Here is a 26,460-nt window from a genome sequence, read left to right as displayed (position 1 = left end):
AAACGAAAATATTATACATGAACAACACAAATTAAAAGATTGAGTCAATATCATGATAAATGAAAATATTATCATATCAATCAATTATAACCACACCCATACTAGATTTACAAGTTGCTTTAATAACCCTATTTAAATGGTCCAAATTCTTATATATTTATACAAGAAAGCCAAATCTAAGATGGAATTTTTTTAATTATAAAGGGACCTTAGATAAGGAAGAGGGAGTCATTTTAAAGATTCAATTATTTATTTCCAACCAAAATTTTCAAACAATAAGTGAACTTGCAATGACCCATAAGGAGGAAAAGAAGAAAGAAAATTAACCCATCATTATATATAATCAATAGCAATAACCAACAACAAATGAGATAATAGATAACCAATGGTCTAAAGATTCAATGAAATGACCACATAATAATCAAGGAAATACAACTTTAATCCCAAGTTTTCCTAGTCTCATGCCTACAAAAATTCTAACTAATGTTGTGAGCTAGGAAAGGCCCCAACTTTGGGAAGAAAAGTAGCTAAACAAAATAAGTTTCATGGAGTGCTAGAGTGTCTCATTGAGTATATTTGTACTTTATTAATTATTATGGATCCACAACTCTCTAAAAATTGCATATAATAAATTTTTTGTTTTTACTATAACAAACTATGTACATAATGTGCATAATGGCACATGTGTCTAACTAGAGACACAAAATCTCTCTATGTATCCAAAAAATACCAGGGTTCTTGCATCCTATTTTGTTGTATAACTTTACAATATATTCATACAATCTTCTTATCCATATGCATCAAGTCAATTCTAGTCGAGGAGAATCATGTGCATCCTTGCTACTGATTGGGATCTCTGTAAACTCAGATAGGATGGCCCTAAATTTATCCCCTAAAAGTTTTTTTTTTTTCTAATAAGATCTCCATAATATTATCCATTGTTTCCTAGTTATTCTTGATGTGACTCCTGGCCGCCTCATGTACATTAACTGAAATGCCTTTTACAACCCTATCAATTTCTTATGCTAGCTTCTTTTCCATAGAAATATTTTCCATCATGTGTAAACCAACATCACCACTTTGGACTACATGGTCCAATAAATCCAATAGACCAATTTCAAACATTCCAAACCTTGTCACCATCTACAAGGTATAGAAAACCATACTAAGTTTTCCCATTTGACACCTCACTTCTAGAAATTTTCAAATAGAAAGGCTAAAATTGGTGCTGACCTATGTTGCCAAACATAAAATATAAGAAACAAAATCATAATCACAATGCAATGAGGGAAAAAAAATCCAAAAGTTAGGAATAAGAAATATGTATATATATAGCTAGATAGATAGATAGATATAATTTCATAATAATGGTTTTCTTTACAATATCCACTTAGATAAAAATACTTATTTTTTCATTTGTGTTTCCTACTATAAGTCATTAGCTACAACTGATGTGACCTTAGGCTCACCAAATATGACCTCTTCTATAGCTCTACCACCAAGATCCCCCACAATCTAAGCAAATGCTTGCTGCTTGGTAGTAAGACATAGATCATCTCTATGAAAAAACCATGTAAGACCACATGCTTGTTCTCGAGGTACTAGAGTAACATTTTGAACTAGATCGTGCTGAGGGGCCATTGTGCTAACCTTTTAAGAGTTACAAAAATAAGATTTAGTTTCCTCTAAAACACATATTGATATCATATCTAATTGAAAATTAGACTTCCAACTTATGATCCATACATATATGAAGGGTCTACATAAGAACATACAATAAAGTACCAATAGATGTTTATTTTTGTGTACTTACACACAAATTGCATGTCTAACTTTAGGGTAAGCCACCAAACTCTTGCTCTTTCCATAATTCATTGATGTACCCTCCATGCCAATAATAATCCTATCTATTGCATTATCTATTTCCTTACTTGATATATATGGTTTGCTTTGCCTTCCAACAATAATTGTTGCTTCACTCAAGAGCTTTGCAAGTTCAACACCATTAAATATAGGTGTTCTCATGGAAACAACATCAATTAAGACATCTTTTCCAAACTTCTTGTTTCTTGCATGAACCTTAAGAATAGATTTGTGACCATTTATATCAAGAACATCAATAGTGACCTATAAATGACAAGCAGATGATTTTCAACATTAGCATCATTATCTATAACTTCTCAACTCTTTTGATAGTTTTGAATGTTGTTGAAATAATTGAATTTTTAAGGAATCATATATTTCTATAGAATGATCAAGTGAACATAAAAATCTAAATTCATGATTTCAATAAAGAGTGCTTTATTGAGCACTAAATTTAAATCTACTCATCTAAAAAGATATGCAAATTAGAGAATATTGTTTGATATAATTGATTAATTATGTATTGTCTTTGATGTTACACAAATTTCATTTCATTATTAGTCAATGTATTTCAAGATCACTCAAGCAATAAAGATAGTTTTTTGTGTCTATCGAGCATTCCTATTTTTGCCTAGTTCAGAACATAGTATCTACTAAGTTCACTCAACATCAAAGGAAAGTTTGTAGAAGATGAGTGTTAACTGAGCTCACTTAGTTAATGAAGAAAAAGTTGGATGGAAAAATTACTAACCAAACTCACTTGGTTACCAAAGAATCTATCTGAATATGTAGTGTTAACCAAGTTTTAGTTGGTTAACACAAGAAATCATTTCTGAGTTAGTGTCTACTAAGTTGGGTAAGCTAATGAAAGATTTTCTTTTTTTGCAATATTAATCTTAATTGATTTATCTATTGGTTCTAGCTAACTAAGATGATGAATATTAGTTATTCTAAGTTGTATATGATCTAACTTGACAATATGAAAGATATAAGTATAAGGTCAAGTTGTGGATTCAAAAAATATAGTTTGAATATATTGAAGATTTAATGATGAATAAAGGAAACAAATTTGAAGGATAAGTAGAATATCCTTAAGGAGTAGAAAAGATATATTCAATCAAGAAGGATCAATTACAAGCCAAAATTGAGATCGATAATCAGCAATTTAGTTGCATTTAAATAAAGTGATCTTGTTGTTACTCTCTAACCATTATAGTAGTTATCTAAATCTCTTAACAGAGTTGGCTTAATAGTTATTTATAAATCCTCTAACAAGGTGGTATTTTTTTTGAATTTTATAAAGACCTTGAACAATGCCACTCCTAATAGGGTGATTAAATCCTCTAATAGAGTCACACCTAATAGTGTGTTTTGTAACCTTTAATAGGTTTGGATCCTAACAAGGCTCACTTCAAAAGAGTGAAAATAGTAACTAGTTGTAATTGGTGGTTTTCCCAAATTGGATTTCCACATTAAATCTTGGTGTCCATTGTGTTCATGCTATTTTCTTTAATGTGTTTGCAACCAAGTTAAAGTAATGATAATCATAGATAGCATCTAAATATTTGCATGTTAATACTTATCGAGCATATTCAATATTTATTGAGTTACAACATTTTATGTGTGTTTACTGAGCATCAACATTATTTAGTTCTTAGAGTTTTATTTTGTACTAACATCTAAGGGATATGGGATTTATTTTAGTGGTAACTTATTCACCCCTCCCCTCTCAGTTACTCCTCTCACATTTTCAACAATTGGTATCAGATCTTTTAGTGCTTGCAAGGAAGGTTTTAAGGACCTAAGCTAAAGATTAGGATGTCTTACAGAAGAGAGATTCTAAAGTTGAATAGAGACAATTTTGTAGCATGGAAAGGAGTCATGAGATTAAATCTAGCTACCATCAGTGATTCAGGGTGCAAATATCTTGATACTAAATACAAGACTCCCACTACAACGTTATCAATTGAAGATAGGTGGATCAAACTAAAAGACATCTATGGAGGAGATGAAAATGTAAGAAGAGCTAAGGCTAAAAGTCTTCAAGGCCATTTTTATTAGATGAAAATGAGAGAAGATGAGAGCATTGCAAAATAAGTAGAAAGGATCAAAGCATCTAGAGGAGACATTGAAGAGAAAATCATTGTACGCAAGGTACTTAGAACCCATTTTCCTATTTATGCAATTAGAGTATCTACTATTCAAGAGATGAGATGTGATCCAAACAATAAAATATCTTTGGATGCTCTAGTTGGAAGATTGACTACTTTTGAGTTAGATAACTTTGAAAACTATGTTCCTAGTTCAAAAGTTATTGAGTCTACATTTGAAGCTAAAGGGTAAGAAATCAAAGTCTAGTCAATCAAGAAGTGAAGAAGAAGAATCAGAAGAAAGTTCAAAAAGTGATCTTGAAATTGTTGAAGCCCTACTTGCAAGAAAGTATTCCAAAGGTAGAGGAAAGTACAAAGGTAAAGTTCCTCTGATCTTCTTTTCGTGTGAAGAAGTTGGTCAATTGTTGCTTGGTGTCCAAATAGTGAAAAGAAAGATGAAAAGAAAAGCAATAACCACAAAGGCAAGAGGGATTTCAAGAACTACAATAATTTCAAGGAAAAAGGTAAGAAATCTTATTTTATGGCTAAAGATTTTGATAATGGTGAAGATGAAATGGTATATATTGTTGTAAAGGATGAATCTGATGATGAAGGAGATAAGATGGCACTTATCTCTCATGTTAGCAAAAATGATACATGAATTATTGATAGTCACTGCTCATATCATATGACTAGAGATAAAACAAAATTTGAGAAAATGGAACCTTATGATGGAGTTAGTGTGAGATTTGGAAACAATCAACCTTGTTGCATAAAAGGATAAGGTAGTATATCATTGAATAATGAACTTGTATGTGACAATGCTTATTGGGTTGAAGAATTAAAGCATAATCTAGTAAGTTTGGCATAGTTTAACAACATTGGATTCAAAGCAGAATTCATGAATGGCAAGGCCAAACTACTGGATGGTAAAGGAAATCTGGTTGGATCAGGCAAGAAAACAAAAGGTAATCTATTTTATCTTGATCTCAGTGAATGTTCATGTTTTGTTGATCAAGTAGAAGAAAGTTGGTTATGGCACAAAAGACTAGTCATGTAGACTTTGATAATCTAGTTAAGATAAGAAAACATAGGAGAGTAAGAGGTATTCCTAGCTTGAAGAAACCTAACATGGCTTTATGCAAGAATTGCCAAATTGGTAAGATAGGAAAGACTACTTTCAAAAGCAAAAACTATTAGTCTAAAGAAGTCTTAGAAATTGTGCATACTGACTTATGTGGACCTATTAGAATAGAGAGTTACAATGGAGAAAAATTTTCATTCTTTTTGTTGATGATTATTCTAGAATGATGATTATAATATTCTTGAAAGAAAAATTTGAAGCTTTTCAAAAATTCAAGTGGCATTTGGCAAGAGTAGAAAAGAAACTGGAAAGAGATATAATTGTTAAGATTAGATAGAGGTGGTGAATTCATCCCCAATGAATTCAATAATTTCTACATTGAAAGAGGAATTAAAAGACAAGTATCAACACCTGGTATACCACAGCAAAATGGTATAGTCGAAAGAAGGAACAGATCCATCATGGATTGTGTAAGGACATTGATGATAGAAAAGAATGTTGCTATCAAATACTGGAAGGAAGCTATCATCACTACAGTTCATACCTTAAATAGAGTATAGTTGAAGAAAGACTCAAAACAAACTCCTTATGAACTATGGTATGGCTACAAACCTAATATAAATTACTTCAAGGTATTTCGTAGCAAATGTTATATCTTGAAAGAATCTAGAAAAGGAAAGTTTGATGTAAAAGGTGATGAAGGCATATTTCTCGGATATTATTGTAGAAGTAAAGTATACAAATGTTTGAATCTATCTACTCATAAAATCATAGAAAGTGCACATGTTAGAATTAATGAGTTTGCAAAAAGGAGTGAAGAAGATAGCAACAAAGAACCAAAAAATTATATAAGATTTGTTAACTATGAACCTGATACTCTACCAAATCTATCTAAAAGAAAGGAGACTTCACCCTGTTGGCTCCTAATTTAAAAGTTTTTGAAAATGACCAAGAAACTAGACAAATACATCTAAGGCTAGAAAATTCCTATGAAAGGTACACCTAACTGTAGTCTTGGCCCAACTATAAGGCATAACTCCTTCACTTTAGGCTCTGCAAAACCTAGGTGGGTGAACCTCAGATCCAATTAATATGGTACCAGTGCAAAACATATTCTTGAATCTATTCAAAGCATATAAAAGCCCTTATTTCTCCTAATAACCTATGCAGTAAAAAAGAAGTGCAGTGGCAAGTTACAACTCTATGAAATGCACAAGCTGAGTGAGGGCATCACATTTAGGTTCTTCAACATAAAATGTAAAGATGATTTAAATTTTGTTTTGATTTTATGTGGGTGGGGAAAGCAGATGAAAACCAAGTATAGACAAAAAACTAATGATCCTGTAGCTGATCAGTGCCTAATTCATTGGGCAACTCATGAATCTCCCTCATGAATTTTGGATATCTGATACTTATTCATATATTTAGATATATGATCTATCCATTCACCTTGTAAATAGACATCAATGTTCAACTTAAATCTCATTCTTATCTGATATCCTCCTCAATAAACCTGTAACCCTATTAAATCTTTGAAGCATTTACATAATTCCTTGAATTACAAGCAACATATAGCCTTAAGGGATTGCATTTATGATCTAGGCTTTTTGTTCAAAGACCATAAAACATCACAGCTCAACTAAGAAAGGAAACAAGATTTAAACTAAAACTAAACACTTGTTGTTTCTTGTATTGATTTCCTTGAAACAATACATAAAAATGCATGAAATTAACTCACAAAGAACCTAATAAACCAGACTATACCATGAGAAAATGCTATCATACAAGAGAGAAAATGGTGGGAATGAGAAGCTGATGGGATGGGAAGGGGGTATCACAGCCAAAGCAAAAGCTTCATGGTATGGAACCAGCACATCCCAGATCTTCCATTCAAAGTTCATTAATTCCAGGGCCAATTCTACTAAATGCCTTCATTCCAGAGAAACTTTCCAATATTTTCCAACCCCTACAATGAATGAATGAAAGAAAGATATAGGAGGAAGTGAATTCCTAGATCTGATGTGAGATTGACCTATGTCCACTTGAAATTCCCTCTCCTAGCAAAAAAAAGACACTCTCTAATCTCTCTCTTCCATGGGTGAATCAAATCCCTCAACTGCTAATCATATAATTTCTATTTTGCCTTTCCAAATGCAAAATATCTTAGCAAAAGACAAAGATCTACAAATAAACCCAGATATGTGCCAATTTATCAAATTGAAGCCAAAAAATCACAAAAACTCAAAATAATCTGGTACAATAGTCAATAAATATCTTTATAATGTTTTTCCATTGAATTCTACAACTGGTGACTTGAAACACCTGATAAAACATGTAGATCAATCTCTAAGAGAAAACCTCCTATAGCATGAACCAGTGGTGTTCTATACAAAAAAAAACTCCATAATCAAAAAAATTAGTTTCTCTTGATTTCGGTGATATATAACATCGCATATTTTGCCTCTCAAAAACCCCCAAAAAGCCAGTTTGAAAATGACCTATTAGGTCTATCTGCAACTTTGATTTTAAATTTTCAAAAATTTAAAACTTCTAAAGTATAAATTTTAGGAAAATGACCCTTTTAAATTTAAAAATGATCTAACGTGCATACCCACTTTTGAAAAAACAATTTTAAAATAACATTTTAAAACTATTTGTTTTTCCTCACCCCTTCAAATTCAAGGTCAAACTAGTTTGACCAACCTTTTTCCATGTGTTACTTCTTGATTCATCAGCCTCTGCACACACTACCACTAGACCACCACATCAGCAACTCGAACAGAGTGCCACATCATCATCCAAGCTGGCTTGATGCCACATGTCAATATCGTGCATACTCACAATATTTAACCGGTGTGCATCTTGGTTTTGAGGGCATGCGCTAACCATTGGATCATGATACGTGTCACGATCTGAGTGATTCCTACTTGAGACTACTATTAAGTGCCACCTTGCCACACTCAGGACTTGCTACCACGTGTCACATTTCCACAATCCTGCATTATTCAACCGTCTTGCATCTTCATTTTGCAAATTTGCATTGTCTGTTGGATGAATACACATGTCAGAATCCTATGCACTTGGTTTTGAACTCGCCACATCAGCGCGCATATATTTAGTTCCAAAATTTCTTCCTGATTGCTGCCAGTTGAGCATCCATGTTTGGGGTCCCACGCACATGAGCACTCAACTTTCAAAAGTCAACGTCCTTAAGACACTTAGTCTATTATGTCTTTTAGTATTTAAACTATAGAGAAAGGCACCGTGCTTCCAATGTGGGATCAAAATGTTTTCACAATTTTCCCTCTCTGTCCTACTCTGTGCTTTGACATTCTGTTATGGCGGCTTACTTCATGCGCTGTGTTGTTCCCTGTTGCTTTTATTTTGAACAAATTAAAATCTCATGTTTTCAATTGGTTAATCAAATATTTTACGATTTGGAAGCCTGGCCAATGAATCACTTTGAAGGTAGCTCACATTCATCTTTTGATTCCCTCAGCCGATCTCTTCTAATTTTTGTGATGTCATAACAAGGTAAGTAGGAGTTTCTTTTAAAGCTTCTCTTCTAGTCTACTCTGTTGAATGGAAAAGACGCATGCCAAATCTCATGAGCAAACAGATCGTATTAGATTTATTATGTGCGAGTTTGAAAATATTGGTGAATGCCTGTGGCTTTCCAAATGCTTCTTCTTGTGTGAGGATTGTCCTATTCAAAACATGGCCCCTTGGATCCTCTACTACCACTTTTGCTGGCCCCTTGCACTCCATCATCGTAGACTATAGCTATGAGGCGTCACTTCTTTAGCATAGGATGCTCCCTTGTCTGTTTAAACGTGGCTCTTTCCTCTCTTCAAATGCTAGTTTCTTCTCTCCAATGCTCAGGGTCTTTGCTAACTGACTCTTCACTTTTGAATTGCCCTCTACTACTACGTGTTTGATCTTTGAACTGCAGATTGATGTTTGGCTTTGGTATTTCTATTCCAACATCCTCTTTGACTCCCCTATTTAAACGTGGCTTTCCTCAAATGAAACACCTCCCTTGTTTTATAGGCATCTCTTCAAATCTTCCACAACTTCCTTCCTTAGATGGCTCTTCATTAGTGAATATAGATCTCTTTCATTACGTGGTCTACTATAGTACAGGCATGATCTTCCTTTTTAGCACTGACGACTGGACTCATTGTTGATCGATTGTCAAAGTTGTGATGGATGAAAGCAAGGTAAGATTGTAAAAATCTTTGTGGTTGAAAACTAATTGATCATATGATGAAAGGGGTGTATGATTTGAGTTCAATTCAATAGTTGTATTTCTTTATGCTATTATGAGTTCATGGCGTGGGCATTCCCCTTCTTTTATGCTTAAAGACATATGAACATATTCATCCCCTTCTTTGAATAATCAAAAGTTTGGATTTCTAAAATCTCAACAAATTGCAAATTGAGAATAAGTCATCTTTCATCAGATAGCAACACCCTTATGATCTCGGATCGACCCATCAATCTGGAGCAGTTAGTTGGACCCCAAAGTGGGTTCGACTAAAAAAAATTCATTTTCGGACAACTAAAACCTCAAACTAGCCCACTAATTTTTTGCTCTGCATTCTTCAACCCTGTCGAATTTCATCTCACGATGAATTTGAGGTCAAAAGATATTTGCTGTCCAAGTTGACCTCTCAGAACTTCCTGCAAGAAAACATGTTAGATGACACTAAATTGGGTTCAGAATCAGCTTCAGAAATTGGGTAAACTGACACTTGGGAAGGCAAAAACTGGGGCATTAGTTCACTATCATGAGGAGAGTATGGATCTGTGATTTGGGCTCATGAAAAATAACTAGGGATAAATGGTGGTCGGTCAAAGTGGGCTACTTGGATTTTGCAAACTAGAAACACTAGCAAAAAAGCGATTTTTGCAAATGTAATGGACTTGGAAAAGTGTGCAAATGGATTCGTCAAGACTTGAAATTGAGAACACTTAAGGTATTTTTAGAGCACAACACATTGGTACAAACCATTTGATCTAGGCAATCATAGATTAGGAGTTATAACATCACAAACAGGGATACTGACAAATCTACAAATGTTGACACTGGTAAAAAGATAGAAATTGTGTTTGGAATTGTGTTTGAAAACTGATCAAACGGATTCATCATGAGCTAAAACTTGAAACATAAAAAGTCTTTGATGTATATAATGCAACACAAAAAGAATTTTAGCATTTTGGTCAACTGTGTCAAAATTATAGCAACTCAAACAGGGCTTCCCAAAATTATGAACATTTCATATCAGCATGGCATTGATAACTGACCAACTTTAAGGGATTCGAAACCTAGTCAAATAGATTGAAGATGACTTGAAATCTAAAAAATAGGCTCTCAAGTAAGGACACTAGACACTCCCAAAGTGGTGAGTCATGAAACATTTTTGGGTGCGAGATATTCACTTGCAAACATAGCCTCCTGTCGTTGTTTGACACTTAGGGTAAAAAGCAAATTTGGCAATTTCTCAAAATGGGACTTCAAAAAATGGCTCAGAATGTCAATTTAACTTCATGGAACATGTAGATGCACTAAAGGGAAGGTGTTAGAAACATTAAACACCTCTTGGGGCTCAAAGATACAGCCAGGTACAATCTCATTAAAAGCGCTCATAGGGCTTAATTTTCTCAAAAGTGCTCAAAATTTGGGCTATAATTTTGAGTGCCAACACACCCCCCGAGTCCCCAAAATCACCAAAAGTTACCAAGTTGTAGATAGTGTAACCTGAGTCATAGTCTAAAGGACCTGAGTCACAATCAGAAGCTACTAAGCTAGTTCAAACCAAGTCTGATGGACCTGAGTCATAAATAGTGGGACCTAAGCTTGATACTAAAGTTCATGATGAAAATAGTGGAACTCATTCCAAATCCAAAGAACTTGTGTTAGCAAGATATGTTGGAAGACATCATGCACCTAATTAGATCATTGGAGACAAATTTGATGGAACAATGACAAGGAAAACATTAAAAGGTACATGTTTACTCACTTAATTTGATCCTAGAAATGTTAAATATGCATTGGATAATGAAAGTTGGGTTGAAGCAATGAATGAAGAAATAGAATAGATTGAGAAGAACAAAACTTGGACTCTTGTTCCTAGACCCAAGGATAAAAATGTAATTGGCACAAAGTGGGTGTTTAGAAATAAGCCGAATGAAGATAGAGAAGTTTTCAGAAACAAAGCAAGATTGGTATGTAAAAGCTATTGTCAAGAAGAAGGTATTGATTGTGGTGAAACTTTTGCTCCTATTGCAAGATTAGAAGGTGTTAGAAACTTACTAGCATATGCAACACATAGAGGATTTAAAGTGTATCAAATGTATGTTAAATCTGCATTCTTGAATGGAATTATTGATGAGGAAGTCTACATTGAACAACCAAAAGGTTTTGTAGATCCTAGTAAAAGAGACATGGTTTGAAATTACACAAAGCATTATATGGTCTTAAGAAAGCTCCCAGAGCTTGGTATGAAAGACTACATAACTATTTGGTACAGATTGGTTTTCAAAGAACAAACGATAACAGTAGCCTGTATATCAAAAAAGGACCAAACAAGAAGATTGTATTGGTAGAAATATTTGTTGATGATACTTTATTCATAGGAAATGATGACTTATGTAAAGCATTTTCAGAAGAAATGAGTAAAGAATTTGAGATGTCCATTTTTGGTGAGATAAAATTCGTTGTTGGGTTGTAGAAGTTTGGAATGGAAGATTCAAGACTAGTTGGAAGCCCTATGTCTATAGGACATAATCTTTCTAAGAATGATGACTCCAAAGAGGTAGATTAGACCACTTATAGATCAATGATTGGAAAATTACAATGTGTAGTGCATATAAGGTGTAATATTGCATTAACAGTTGGTATGGTGGCAAGATTCTTAGCAAATCCCAGAGAAAATCATATGATGGCAATCAAGAGAATCATGAGATATCTAAAAGGTATTGAAGACTATGGCTTATGGCACAAACTTGGAGGAAATTTAGACTTGAAGGTGTTTACTGATGGTGATTGGGTAGGAAGTATTGATGACAAGAAAAGCACTAGTGGTGGAGCATTCTTTCTTGGTAAAAGACTAGTGCCTTAGAAAAGCAAGAAGAAAAATTGTACATCTTAATCCACAATTGAGGAAAAATATGTGGTTGCAGTAGTTAATTGTTCAAACATTATTTGGTTCAAGAAACTATTGTCAAGTATGAAGATAGAAATCAAAGATCTAGTAGTCATATAATGTGATAACACCATTGCAATCAATATATCAAAGAACCTAGTGATGCATTCCAAAAAAAAGAACATTGCTATAAAATATCACTTCTAATGAGAATTGGTGCAAGACAAAGAAGTCAGATTGGAATATGTGAACACAAAAGAATAGATTGTGGACATAATCATGAAGCCAATACCTAAAGATGAATTTTTGTATCTAAGAGGTAAGATAGGGGTCATTCCCCTATCTAAATCTCACTAAATAAAGTTAAGTGATGCATCAACCAGAGCAAGTTGAAGATCAATTAGTTAGTGTAGAATTGACAAGAACATATTGCAAATGAATCGATACTTAAGGTACATTGATTTTAACAGAATTGTTGTCTTTGATATGTTTTTCAAAGAGGGAGAAGCTATTCTATCATAACTATCATATCTCATAAGAAATCTCTCTAAGAGGGAGAAGTTCGATGTAAGAGGAAGTTTGCTATCATAGAAACTTTATAAAGAGATGTCAAAGAGGGAGAATGAACTTGGCAAGAAGTTATTGTAGACATAAGTTTTTCTAACAAAGGGAGAAACTAAAGGCTGAGAAAGGTCACACTAATAGAAGGAGTTCTTAGAATGAAACTAAGGATATGTTCCTTACTTTATTCTTGTTCCAAAATTTCATTATGTTATGACATGTTGTGTTGCCATCAATGCTAAAGAGGGAGATTGTTGCATACAATTGATTAACTGTGTATTGTCTTTGATGTTACACAAATTTCATATCATTATCAGTCACTGTATGTTGAGCTCACAAGGGTAGTGAAGACAGTTTTCTATATCTATCAAGTGTTCTTATATTTGCCTAGTTCAGAAGACATTATCTACCAAGTTCACTCAGGTGTCAAAGGAAAGCCTACAAAAGATGAGTGTTAACCGAGCTCACATAGTTAATGAAGAAAAAGTTGGATTGAACTAGTGCTAACTAAGCTCACTTAATTAACAAAGGATATATATGAATATGCAGTGTTAACCAAGTTTTAGTTAGTTAACACAGAAAATCATTTCTGAGTTAGTGTCTACTGAGTTAGGTCAGCATGGTGTTTTGAAACAATACAATTCCAAATTACTGCAATGAGAACAAAATACATCTAGGGGTAGCTACTTCCCATCCTTAACATACCCTTTCAAACACTAAGCCAACTATAAGGCAAGACCCTTCTTCTACTTCAAGCTCTACAAAACCTAGGTGGGTGTACCTCAAATTCATTTGTATGGTACTAGAGCAATTAAACATATAATCTAAACCTATCAAAAATAGATGAAAACCTTATTTATTTTGTTGACTCATGAAATAACATAGATCTACAATAGCTAAATGCAAGACAATGCAATTCATAAGTTGAGTGAGGGTATTCTATTCTAGCTCTTCAAACATAAAATATAAAGATAATTTGAATTTGATTTGATTTTATGTGAGTGGGGAAAGTAGATGAAAACCAAGTATAAATAAAAAGCTAATGATCCTGTAGTTGATTAGTGCCTGATCCATTGGGCAATTTCACAAATCTCTTTCATGCATTTTGGATATCTAAAACACATATGCTATGCTAAGACTCTAGATCTATCCATTTACCTTGTAAGTTGGATATCAATTTTCAATCTAAATCTCATTCTTACTTGATATCCTTTCATGAAAATTAGATATCAACTCTGATATCCCATTAGAGTTGGCAATTGGGTATGTAGACATATGGAGCTATAGAAACCTTGCTTGGAAACTATGGGTGAGTTGCATGCCCATGAGATGAATTCGAATCCCACTTCATTGTTTGAGTCTATTTTGAAGGCATCTCATAACAAAATGCTCTTTCACTAGGCCTTACCCTTGCTCCATGTCGTTGATATTCACTTTCTCTACCTCCTCACTTTCCAACGTGGAAGCATTTTTTATCCCCTATTGTCACCTATCCATTCCCCTCCAATGGCTTCCTCCTACTTTTATGATTGTGCTCTCTCCCATTTTCAATATGGGGGCTCTTATGTGATTTCTCTATGTGATGCTCATGAGCATGATTCAGTAGATTTTGAAAAGGATTATCATGATTGAGACTATGATTTGAGAGATTCAGCCCCAGATTATGAGGTTAGTGATCAAGATGAAAAGTATGTTCTTCATAAGTGAACTTTAGACATTTTTCCATGATCAAACCACCTTACTATTGAAAGGGGCCAAACCCATATATAGTAGTAGCTAGCTTTCTCATAGCTTATGATCAAAAATTTGAACATCAACAACTGTAAATTTTGAGTTATCTACATGAACTTCCTATGCTCCAAGATTTTTTAGAGCTTCTCCTTTTGCATGTATCCAAATGAGGTACATTTCTTTTTATACAATGCTTGGCGAGTTGGAAATAAATGGAGTCTTTTTTCCCTATCAATGGCAATGTCATTGCTATGTAATTTCTTTATTTTGTTAAGTTTATCAAGGGATAAAAAATTCTTATTCTTATATAGAGAGATAGATCCACATCCTCCCCTTCACAAAAAGAACTCCATGAAATGGCTCAAATACATTTAGCATCTACTGTAGGGTTGAGATTCTTGGGACAATCACTAAAAATACTCCATATTTGGCTATCAAATCCAAGTGATACTTTCCTTTGCATGATATAGAACAACTTGCCACCAATCCATCATAGTAATCCTTTAAGACTCCTCCTAGAGGGTGATGTGGTCCCATATTAAATTGTAATGATTACAATCATTATAACCCTCTCATTTAGAAGGATTTTAATCCCCAATATACCTTATTAGTCTGATACAATTTAGTCAGGCTCCAAAGTGGGTCCGACAAAAAAAAATTCATTTTCAAACAACTGAATCCTCAAAGTGGCCTATCGAACATCTACAATTGACTAAAAATCATATGACCACTGAACCATCCATTAAAACTTATTTTCTAACTTCTCCTAAAAACTATCAATTTCATGCCAAGAGGTCCTTTGACTAGCCTTAAAACTGACACCAACACCTGACCAAGCTCTGAAATTAGACATATTGATTTTCAGTTCTCCACACTCTTACCCTGTCCAATCTTGTATCATGATGAATTCTCAGTCAAAAGATATTAACTTTCAAAGTTTCCTTTTCAAAATTTCTTGCAAGAAAACATGTCAAAAAATAATAAATTGTGTTCAAATTAAGCTCTGAAAACAAGTACAACTGACACTTGGGGAAACAAAAATTTGGGTGTTAGTTCATTATCATGAGGATAGTATAAATATGTAATTAGGGCTCATGATGAATAATAGGATGCATTTGGAAAATGGTCAAAGTAGGCTACTCAGAATTTGAAGACTAGAAACAATGTCATAAAACCATTTTTTGCAAATGGAATGGACTTGGGAAAGTGTGGAGATGGATTAGTCAAGACTTGCAAACTTGGCACACTCAAAGTATTTAAAGAGAACAACATAATGGTACAATCAATTCGATCTCACCTATCACATATTCAAAGTTATGACATCACAAACAGGGGTACTAACCAATCTACCTTTCTTGACACCAGTAAAAAGTTAGAAATTGCATTTGGAATCGCATTTCAAAACTAATCAAATGGATTTTTCATAAGCTCAAAATTGAAATGTAGTAATTCCTTGACCTCCAAAATGTAATCCAAAAGTAATTTTTTCATTTTGGTCAACTAGGTCAAAGTTATACTAAGTCAAATAGGGCCTCCCAGAATTCTAAACAATTCACATCAGCATGACAACAATAAATGACCAACTTTGAGGGATTCAAAACCTATTCAAATGGATTTGAAATGACTCAAAATCTGAAAATAAGTTCTCTAGTATGGACACTAAACACTCCCAAAGTGGTTACTCATGAAACATTACTGGGTGCATGATATTCAATTGCAAACATAGCCTCTTGTCACTATTTAACACTTGAACAAAAATGCAGAATTGGACATTCCTCAAAATAAGACTTCACGAAATGGCTCAGAATGGAAATTTATCTTCATGGAACACATAAGCATAATAGTGTTATAAACATTAAACACCTCTTAGGACTCACAAATACATCAGGGTCTATAGGGCTTGATTTTTCAATGGTACTCAAAATAAGGGCTTTAATTTTGAGTCCCAATAGTGGCTCTATCTAGAGATGCATGTCGCTTGTAGGCATGGAAAGAATTTGGATCTCTAGAAGAAGCATACCACACACCTAATAGCAAAAATTTCTCTCTTGAACAACTTTATTGAAAGAAAAAATGACTACTCCTAAACTGTACACATGATGGCCTTGAGCCACAGAACTTCAACAAATTTTTTTACCTCTATCATAAATATGATTTTCATCTGAATGTGCATGAGGTAAGCTATAAATATTATTTATATCAATCTCACCAATTAGATACACATCTTGAAACACACCATTTAGCAAAATTGAATCTACACCTTCACTTTCATAACACATATAAAAACTATGATTACTCTCTACAACATGCTCATTATGAAAGTTCTCATCAGCATGCTCAAAGACATCAGACTCAAACTAAAAATCTTCTTCATGAATTAAATCATGCATACTATCAATCTTGAATATGAGAGCTTCATATTCAACATGGGGAAAAAGGTCACACATACCTTGAAATTGTGTATGCATATGCATAACTAGAGAGTATTCACATGAGTAATCAGATTTGTACTCACAAATATCATCAATGTTAGAATCTAAAACTAATCCAAAATCTTCAAATGGTCTTTCAAAATCAGCAAATGGATTAGTCATCACATGAGAGTATTCATCATAAAACTCATTACAAGGTGCATTCTGATTTTTATTAACAACTTCATCAAACACCTTCTTATCCACATCATGAAGATGCAACATCATCATCATGATCACTATCATATCCAAAAGAAGAAAAATATGATCTCTTATAGTAATAGGAAAATGTATCACAATTTAATTCATCTTCAATTAAATCTGAACATTCCATGTGCTCTTCAGAAAGTGGGTTGACAACTCCATGCAAAGCTCCTTTTTAGATATTGTAACAAGTCATGTGTTGATCAACATCAAACTCTGCACCATACAATGGATTCATGAAAACTTTGAAATCATTTCTAACATCACTTTCATGGATACTTTCAGCATATGAAGAAGAAAAATTAGAATCATCACATGAAGACACACCACCCACTCCATCAATGAAGCATGTAGAATATAAATCAATGTTATTTTCATTGTCTTCATTAAATTAATTCAAATGTCTTGAAAACTAATCTTATTTCATTTTATCAATAGGTCCTGATGCATTAACCTCAAAATCATTTGTATACTACTGGTTACTACTACATATATCTTCAAGATATTCATCTCCACAATTAGGTAATCCATCCTTATAGCTAATCTCTTTGTCTTCATATTGTGTAGACAACTCTTCTTCACAAATTTCAACCTCAAGCTGATTTACATAACTCTGAAATGGAACTATGTTTTTAGATTTAGAAAAAGAATTCATACCTTTACTTTTGTAAGAGTATTCACTTCCACCATTGCTTTCTTCTTCCCAATTTGCATCATATTTACATGAAGACAAACATGTACTACCACTATCCTCTTCTTGACTTGAGGAACAACTCTCATTTTTGTCTTCACGTAATGCTTCTTAATAGTACATCAAATCATAAACTTTACCTTCATCACTTGAAACATGGCATTCAACTTCCTAATCCTCATATTGAGATGAATAACTTTCACCTATTTGTTGATCTAAAATCAAACACTCCTTTTGACATTGATTTGTCCTTTACACCTCATCTTTTCAGCAAACATTCCTAGAGTAGTGACTCCCAGTTAAGCCATACTTTATATTGTTTTCAATCTCTATTCCTATCATGAATTCCTAATGTAAAGTCTTAAGTTCTTTATCTCTCAATAGATAACTCATCTTTTTATCAAATGCATCAAGATAAACCAAAAAACACAATTGATCATCTGGCTTACACTTTTTAGTAATATCATTTAAAACCTTTGCAAATCTAATATTAAATTCAGGAACTAATTCATCATTCTTGATTTGGATCTTCAAGAACTTATCAAAATAATCAAAGATGCTTACTCTTTCCCCAAATTGCTTCATGAAAGCTAAAAGTAATTCATCCCAAGATGAAATAGAATATTCTAGCACAAAGGAAAACCAATCCCAAGCATCATCTTCTATAGTTTAAACAAACAACTTCATATGCACATCTTTATGAGAAATTTCATAGTCACCCATTAAGTCACTAAACATCTAAACATGATGACTGGCTGAAATTTCATGGCTTCCACCAAATTTAGGAAAATAATTTCTAAGATTATACAGTACAGGATTTGGGAAACCATGAATGCCATTAAATTTTAATGGCATATATCTCTTGGTAGAGATAGATCTACAAATTTTATCCATGGACCGCATAACAGGAGAAGGGAAATTTGACATTTCTCACAAACTTAAAACTCATTCATCATATTTACTTTCAAAATTTGTAACTTGTAGCAGATCTAAAATTTTCTACCAATTCAAAGCTTTGAACATACTTCAAAATGCAAAAACACTTTTACTGAATCTATCTCTCACAAAGTATGTTGAAATGTACCAAACCAATCTCCTACTTATTGCTAAAAATACCACTTGACAGAGAAACTTTTGTAAATCTTACTTTCATGTAAATGAAATCACATGAAAGTGGAAAATACCTTTTAATGTTGATGCTTGCAAACTACTTCAATGTTGCAAATAAAAGAATATTCAGATCTCATCTGGAGTTAGTAACTTTTGCATCGCATCCCATACAACTCTTTCACCCATTGTCAAGAATCTTGAGATAAATTCTTCAAATCTACATTCCAATTGTTGTTTCCATCAAAATACCTTCACATTAACAATGTATTGGTACAGAGATATGACTTTGAGTTGCCACTCACTTAGTGAGGAAAGATTTACCAAACTTGCAAATCATAACAAGATGGTCCAAAATTTACAATAGGTATTTGAAAACTTTATACAAGTTGGGAATTTCACACTCTTGACAAAGTGAAAGAACTTGACATTAACTCTGAATTTTGATAGCAACTTATCAAGACTTTTAAATGACCTCAATGTAACAATCATTGTAATCCTTTCAAAATTACTACTATCAGTAATAAGCCACAACTGGGAGACATGAATCTTTAGTAGAGAAATGGAAAACACCTCATAACCCTACTATTGTAGAAAATTCCTCTTGTTGTATTGAATCTTTTTAAAATTCTCAAGGTTTTTCTATCACACAAATTTTGAAAATGTTATTTATACCAGAGATTCCAGTACTTTTAACAATGAATTTCTTCATAGACTCCCCAACAAAGTTGCCATTTTTTTGTTGTTTTAAAAAAACATGGTTCCAAATTACCCTGATGAGAACAAAATACATCTAGGGGAAGCTACTTCCAATCCTTGACACACCCTTTTTAAACACCAGGCCAACTACAAGGCTAGACCCTTCTTCTACTTTAGGCTCTACAAAACCTAGGTGGGTGTACCTCAAATTTACTTATATGGTACTAGTGCCAATTAAAAATATATTTTGAACCTATCGACAGAAAATGAAACCCTTTTTCTCCTATTAACTCATGCAATAACATAGATCTACAATAGTTAAATGCAAGACAATGCAATTCATAAGCTAAGTGAGGGCATTTTATTCTAGATCTTCAAACATAAAGTATAAAGATGATTTGAATTTAATTTGATTTTATGTGAGTGGGGAAAGTAGATGAAAACAAATTATAGATAACAAGCTAATGATCTTGTAGCTGATTAGTGCCTCATCCATTGGGCAAATTCACAAATCTCTTTCATGCATTTTGGATATCTAAAACACATATGCTATGCTAAGACTCCAGATCTATCCATTTACCTTATAAACTGGATATCAATGTTCAATCTAAATCTCATTCTTACCTAATATCCTCCTCAATAAACCTAGAACCCTGTTGATTTCCCTGAACCATTTACATAACTCATTGAATTATAATCAACAATGAAATAGCATACAACCTTAAGGGACTACAACTATTATCTAGACTCTTTGTTCAAAGATCATAAAACATTGCAAATCACTGATAAAGCAAACCAAAATTTAAAATTAAACTCAACATCTATTGTTCGTTGTATTGATTTCCTTGAAATAATACATGAAAAATGCATGAAATTGACTCAAAGATACCTAATAAACTAGACTATACAATAAACATATGTTGTCATACAAGAGAGAAAATGTTGGGAATGAAATATTGATGGGATGGGAAGGGGTATCACATCCAAAGCATAGCTTCATGGTCTAGAACTAACACATCCCAGATACTTTCCATTCAGACTTCATCAATTTCATGAAGCCATTTTTACTTCAATTTCCAACTCCTAACTTTTTCCAACTTTTTCCAACCCTAAATGAAAGAGAGAAAATACATATATAGGATGGAATAATTCAAACCTAACCTAGAGATATTTTCATTTCCTCTTCCATTCCACAAAAGATCTGATTCTTCCATCGTGACTCCAACTTCAATCCCGAAAGTCATCACAGCTACAAAAATGAAACATTCCTTACAACTAAAAATTGGATCCAAATCATACTAGAATGGCATAATATCCTCAAAATTAATTCAACAAACCTTTTACAATGTGTTTTTACGAAGCATGTAACTATATTTTCAATTTTCACCAATTTCACTGAGAAGGCCCAAATTTCACATTTATGCCTATAACTTGAACCAGTGACTTCCTATGCAAAAACAAACACTAAAATCAAAAAGTTCATCTTCTCCCAATTTTGGAAATATACAATATGCCTATATTCTCTTATTGGGGACTCCGAGAATCTTGATTTAAAAATTAGACTCCTGCTAGGCTTCAAAAATTGCACTTGGGCAAATATTTAACTTTTTCAAAAGTTAAAACTATAGCTTTAAATTCAAATCTTATTTAAATTTTTTACCCTACATGTGATTTTTGGGAGAACATTTTTAAAAATATTATTTTTAAAACCTGTCCCTCACTTTTCAATTTGGGTCAAACCTGGCTTGACCAACCTTGACACATGTCATCACCAGATTGGATCATTTCCTACATAGTCACCTAACAACCTCCATCTGGGTGCCACATGGCACCATCTTATTGGCCACCTATTTTGCCACATCATTGGTCGCTATGTTGTTATCCTAGTCAGCATTTTTTGATGTCATCAAAACATAATGACCTTGTGACACGTGTCATTTTCTACCATGTCAGCACCTTGAGAAGTGCACTACATCTGAAGCCTCTGCCACATGTCAATTTCTTATTTTTTCACCTCACTGCTAACTGGCACCAATTCACTGTCCATGTTAGTCTGACATGTCACTGCTGCCTGGTTGGTCACCATGTCATATGACTAACTTCCTTACAACTTCACCTTAGCAAAATAGCAACCACCATTAGATTTGCCACATGGCATGATCTAGTGCATTTGGAATCTGGTTGCCACATCACTATGCGATTGGTACTTGGATGCCATGTGTCTCTCTCTAGTTTTTCTTGAAGGCTCCAGTCAACTAATGATGTTAGCATGTTTATTCAAAATTTGTCTCCCTCTAAATCCAGCTAGCTGGGACCTACACACAAGTCTGGGCTTCCAAAATCCTTTGTGTCTTTAAGACACTTTATCTATTGAGTTGAATATTATTTAAACATTAGTAAAATCCTCTCATGTATGCATGTGGGATAAAGTTTTTCATTATCTTTGCCCCTACTCATCCCTATGTTTCAAACATTCTATCATTGACTGCTATGTATACTGGTGTTATGGATGGTGGGTGGATCCAAATTTAAAATCTCCTCCCTCCTTAATGTAGGTTGCTACATTCTCAAGTTGGTGTCTCCTTTCTAGAGAGGGTGGCAAGGCTCCTGCCATCAATGTGGGGCTTTCTCTCTTCATGTCACAGCTTCAACTCCTCACGTAGCTTCATCTAATGGTGCCTCCCATTTTGGATGGGGTGAATGGAGTGTTAGAAATATTTGAAATGTAGCTCTCCACAGGGACCTTGCCATTAGTGGTGGGCATGCTTGGAAACCCCTTAGAGTTAGTGTAGTTATTGTTGTTATTAGTGTAGTTATATTTGTCCTTTAGCTTCAACAAGCTTGTTATGTAATTCTCCAATGGAGAATTGATCTGTTGGCAATTGGGTATGTACACATATGGAGCTATAAAAACCTTGCTTGAAAACTATGGGTGAATTGCATGCCCACAAGATGAATTCAAATCCCACTTCATTTTTTGCATCTATTTTGAAGGCCTCTCATAACAAAATTCTCTTTCACTAGGCCTTTCTCTTGCTCCCTGTCACTGAAATTTACTTTCTCTACTTCCTCACTTTCTAATGTGGGAGATTTTTTGATCCCCTACAGTGGCCTCTCCATTCCCTTCCAGTAGCTTCCTCCTACTTTTATGTTTTTTCTCTCTATCATTTTCAATGTAGGGGCTCTTATGTGATTTCTCTATGCGATGCTCGTGAGCATGACTCAGCAGAGTCTGAAAAGGATTATCGTGATTAAGACTATGATTTGAGAGATTGAGCCCTAGATTATGAGGTTATTCATCGAGATGAAAAGTATTTTCTTCAGAAGTGAACTTTAGACCTTCTAACATGATCAAGCCACCTTACTATTGAAAGGGGCCAGACCCATACATAGTAGTAGCCAGCTTTCTCGCAGCTTATGATAAAAAATCTGAACATCAATAGCTATAAATTTTGAGTTATCTACATGAACTTCCTGTCCTCCAAGCTTTTTTAGAGCTTCTCCTTCTATGTATATCCAAATGAGGTACGTTTCTTTTTAGACAATGCATGGAAAGGTGGAAATAAATGGAATCTTTTTGCCCTGTCAATGGTAGTGTCATTGCTATGTAATTTTTTTATTTTGTTAAGTTTACCAAGGGATAAAGAATTCTTATTCTTATATAGAGGGAAAGATCCACAGCCTCCCCTTTACAAAAAGAACTTCATGAAATGGCTCAAATCCATCTAGCATCTATCACTGGGCTGAGATTCTTCAGACAATCAATGGAAATGCTCCATATTTGGCTATCAAATCCAAGTGATACTTTCCTTTGCATGATATAGAACAACTTGCCACCAATCCATCATATTAATCCTTTAAGATTCCTTCTAGAGGGTGATGTGGTCCCATATTAAAATTTTAATAATTACAATCATTATAACTCTCTTTTAGAAGATTTTTAATCCCTAATATACCTTATCAGTCTAATACAATTTAGTAGGGCCCCAAAGCGGGTCCGACAAAAAAAAATGTTTTCAATCAATTGAATCCTTAGAGTAGCCTACCAAACATCTACAATTGACTAAAAACCATACAACCACTGAACCATCCATTAAAACTCATTTTCTAACTTCTCCTAAAAACTATTAGTTTCATGCCAAGAGGTCCTTTATCTAGCCTTAAAAACTGACACCAACACCTAACCAGGCTCTAAAATTAGACATACTAATTTTCTATTCCACACACTCTTACCCTATCCAATCTCATCTCATGATGAATTTTCAATCAAAATATATTAACTATCAAAGTTTTCTTTTCAGAATTGCCTGCAAGAAAACATGTCAGAAAACAATAAATCACATTTAGTTTCAGCTCTGAGAATAAGGAAAACTCACACTTGGGGAAATAAAAATTGGGTTTTTGGTTCACTGTCATGAGGATAGTATAAATCTGCAATTAGGGCTCATGATGAATAATAGGACACATTTGGAAAATTGTCAAAGTAGGTTACTCAGGATTTCAAGACTGGAAACAATGGCATAATAGAATTTTTTGCAAATGGAATGGCCCTAAGAAAGTGTGCAAATGGACTCGTCAAGACTTGCAAACTTGGCACACTCAAAGTATTTAAAGAGGATAACACATTGGTACAATCCATTCAATCTTATCTATCATGAATTCAAAGTTATGACATCATGAATAGGGGTACTAACAAATTTTCCTTTCTTGACACCAATAAAAAGTTAGAAATTGAATTTGGAATCACGTTTGAAAACTAATCAAATGGATTTTTCATAAGCTCAAAATTGAAATGTAGCAAGTCTCTTACCTCTAAAATGTAATGCAAAAGGAATTTCCTCATTTTAGTTAACTAGGTCAAATTTATAATAAGTCAAATAGGGCCTCCCATAATTCTGAACAATTCACATCAACATGACAACAATAAATGACCAACTTTGAGGGATTGAAAACCTAGACAAATGGATTCAAAATGACTCAAAATCTGAAACATAGGTTCTTTGGTATGGACACTAAACACTCCCAAAGTAGTAACTCATGAAACATTATTGGGTGCAAGATATTCAATTGCAAACACAGCCTCTTGTTATTGTTTGATATAAGCAAAAATGCAGAATTGGACATTGCTCAAAACGAGACTTCACGGAATGGCTCAGAATGGAAATTTATCTTCATGGAATACATAAGCATACTAAATTCATGGTTTTAGAAACATTAAACACCTCTTAGGCCTCACAAGTACATCCAAGTATGCATGCATTAAAAAGTGCTTATAGGGCTTGATTTTTCAATGGTACTCAAAATCAGGGATTCAATTTTGAGTCACAATACTGGCTCTATCTAGGGAAGTATGTCCCTTGTAGGCATGGCAAGGATTCAGATCTATGGAAGAAGTAGACCACACACCTAACAGAAAAATCTTCTTTATTGAACAACTTTATTGAAAGCAAAAACAACTACTCCTAAACTATACACACGATAGCCCTGGGCCATCGAACTTCAACAAAAGTTTTTACCTCTATCATAAATCTGATTTTCATCCAAATGTGCGTGAGGTAAACTAAAAATATTATTCATATTAGTCTCACCAATTAGATACACATCTTGAAACACACCACTTAGCAAAATAGAATTTACACCTTCACTTTCATAACGAATATAAAAAATATGATCACTCTCTACAACCTACTCATTATGAAAGTTCTAATCAGCATGCTCAAAGATATCATAATCAAACTGAAAATCTTCTTCATGAATTGAATCATGCCTACTATCACTCTTGAATATGAAAGCTTCATATTCAACATGGGGAAAAAGGTCACTTATTACAAGGTGCATGCTAATTTTCATTAACAACTTCATCAAACACCTTCTTATCTATGTCATGAGATGCAACATCATCATTATAATCACTATCATATCCTAAAGAAGAAAAATATGATCTCTTATATAAATAGGACAATGTATCACAATTGAATTCATCCTTAATTAAATCTGAACATCCCATATGCTCTTTAGAAAGTGGGCTAACAAATCCATGCAAAGCTCCTTTGTAGATATTGTAACAAGTGATGTGTTGATCAACATCAAACTCCTCACCATCCAATGGATTTGTGAAAACTTTGAAATCATTTCTAACATTATTGTCATGGACACTTTTAGCATATGAAGAAGAAAAATCAGAATCATCACACAAAGACACAACATCCACTCCATCAACGAATCATGTAGAATATAAAACAATGTTATTTTCATTGTCTTCATTAAGGTGATTCAAATGTCTTGAAAACCAATCTTATTTCATTTTATCAATAGGTGTTGATGCATTAACCTTAGAATCATTTTTATATTGCTAGTTACTAGTGCATATATCTTCAAGATATTCATCTATTCAATTAGGTAATCTATCCCTGTAGATAATCTCTTTTTCTTCATATTGTGTAGACAACTCTTCTTCAAAAATTTCAACCTCAAGCTGATTTACATAACTCTAAAACGGAACTTCATTTTCAAATTTAGAAAAATAACTCATACATTTACTTTCGTAAGAGTATTCACTTCCATCATTTCTTTCTTCTTCCCGATTTGCATCAGATTCACATGAAGATGAACATGTACTACATGCTATCCTCTTCTTGACTCGATGAAAAAATCTCATCATTGTCTTCACATGATGCTTCTTCATAATACATCAGATCAGAAACTTTACCTTCATCACTTGAAACATGACATTCAACTTCCTCGTTCTCATACTGAGATGAATAACTTTCACCTATTTTTTGATCTGAAATCAAAAACTCCTTTTGACATT

The 26,460-nt window shown here is 33.6% G+C and overlaps 1 pseudogene; it reads right to left on the bottom strand.

The window, feature by feature from the left end:
• Window positions 1–800: 800 nt before the first annotated feature.
• LOC149572090 (ATP-dependent zinc metalloprotease FTSH 2, chloroplastic-like) overlaps window positions 801–26,460 on the bottom strand; it is a 35,007-nt pseudogene continuing 9,347 nt past the window's right edge.

This window comes from Cupressus sempervirens, chromosome 2 (genome assembly GCF_028749045.1).
Source record: "Cupressus sempervirens isolate cs-2001-9-10 chromosome 2, ASM2874904v1, whole genome shotgun sequence".
Taxonomy (NCBI): Eukaryota; Viridiplantae; Streptophyta; class Pinopsida; order Cupressales; family Cupressaceae; genus Cupressus; species Cupressus sempervirens.
Note: the sequence above shows the minus strand (reverse complement) of the source record. Positions and strands in the feature narration are given on the sequence as shown.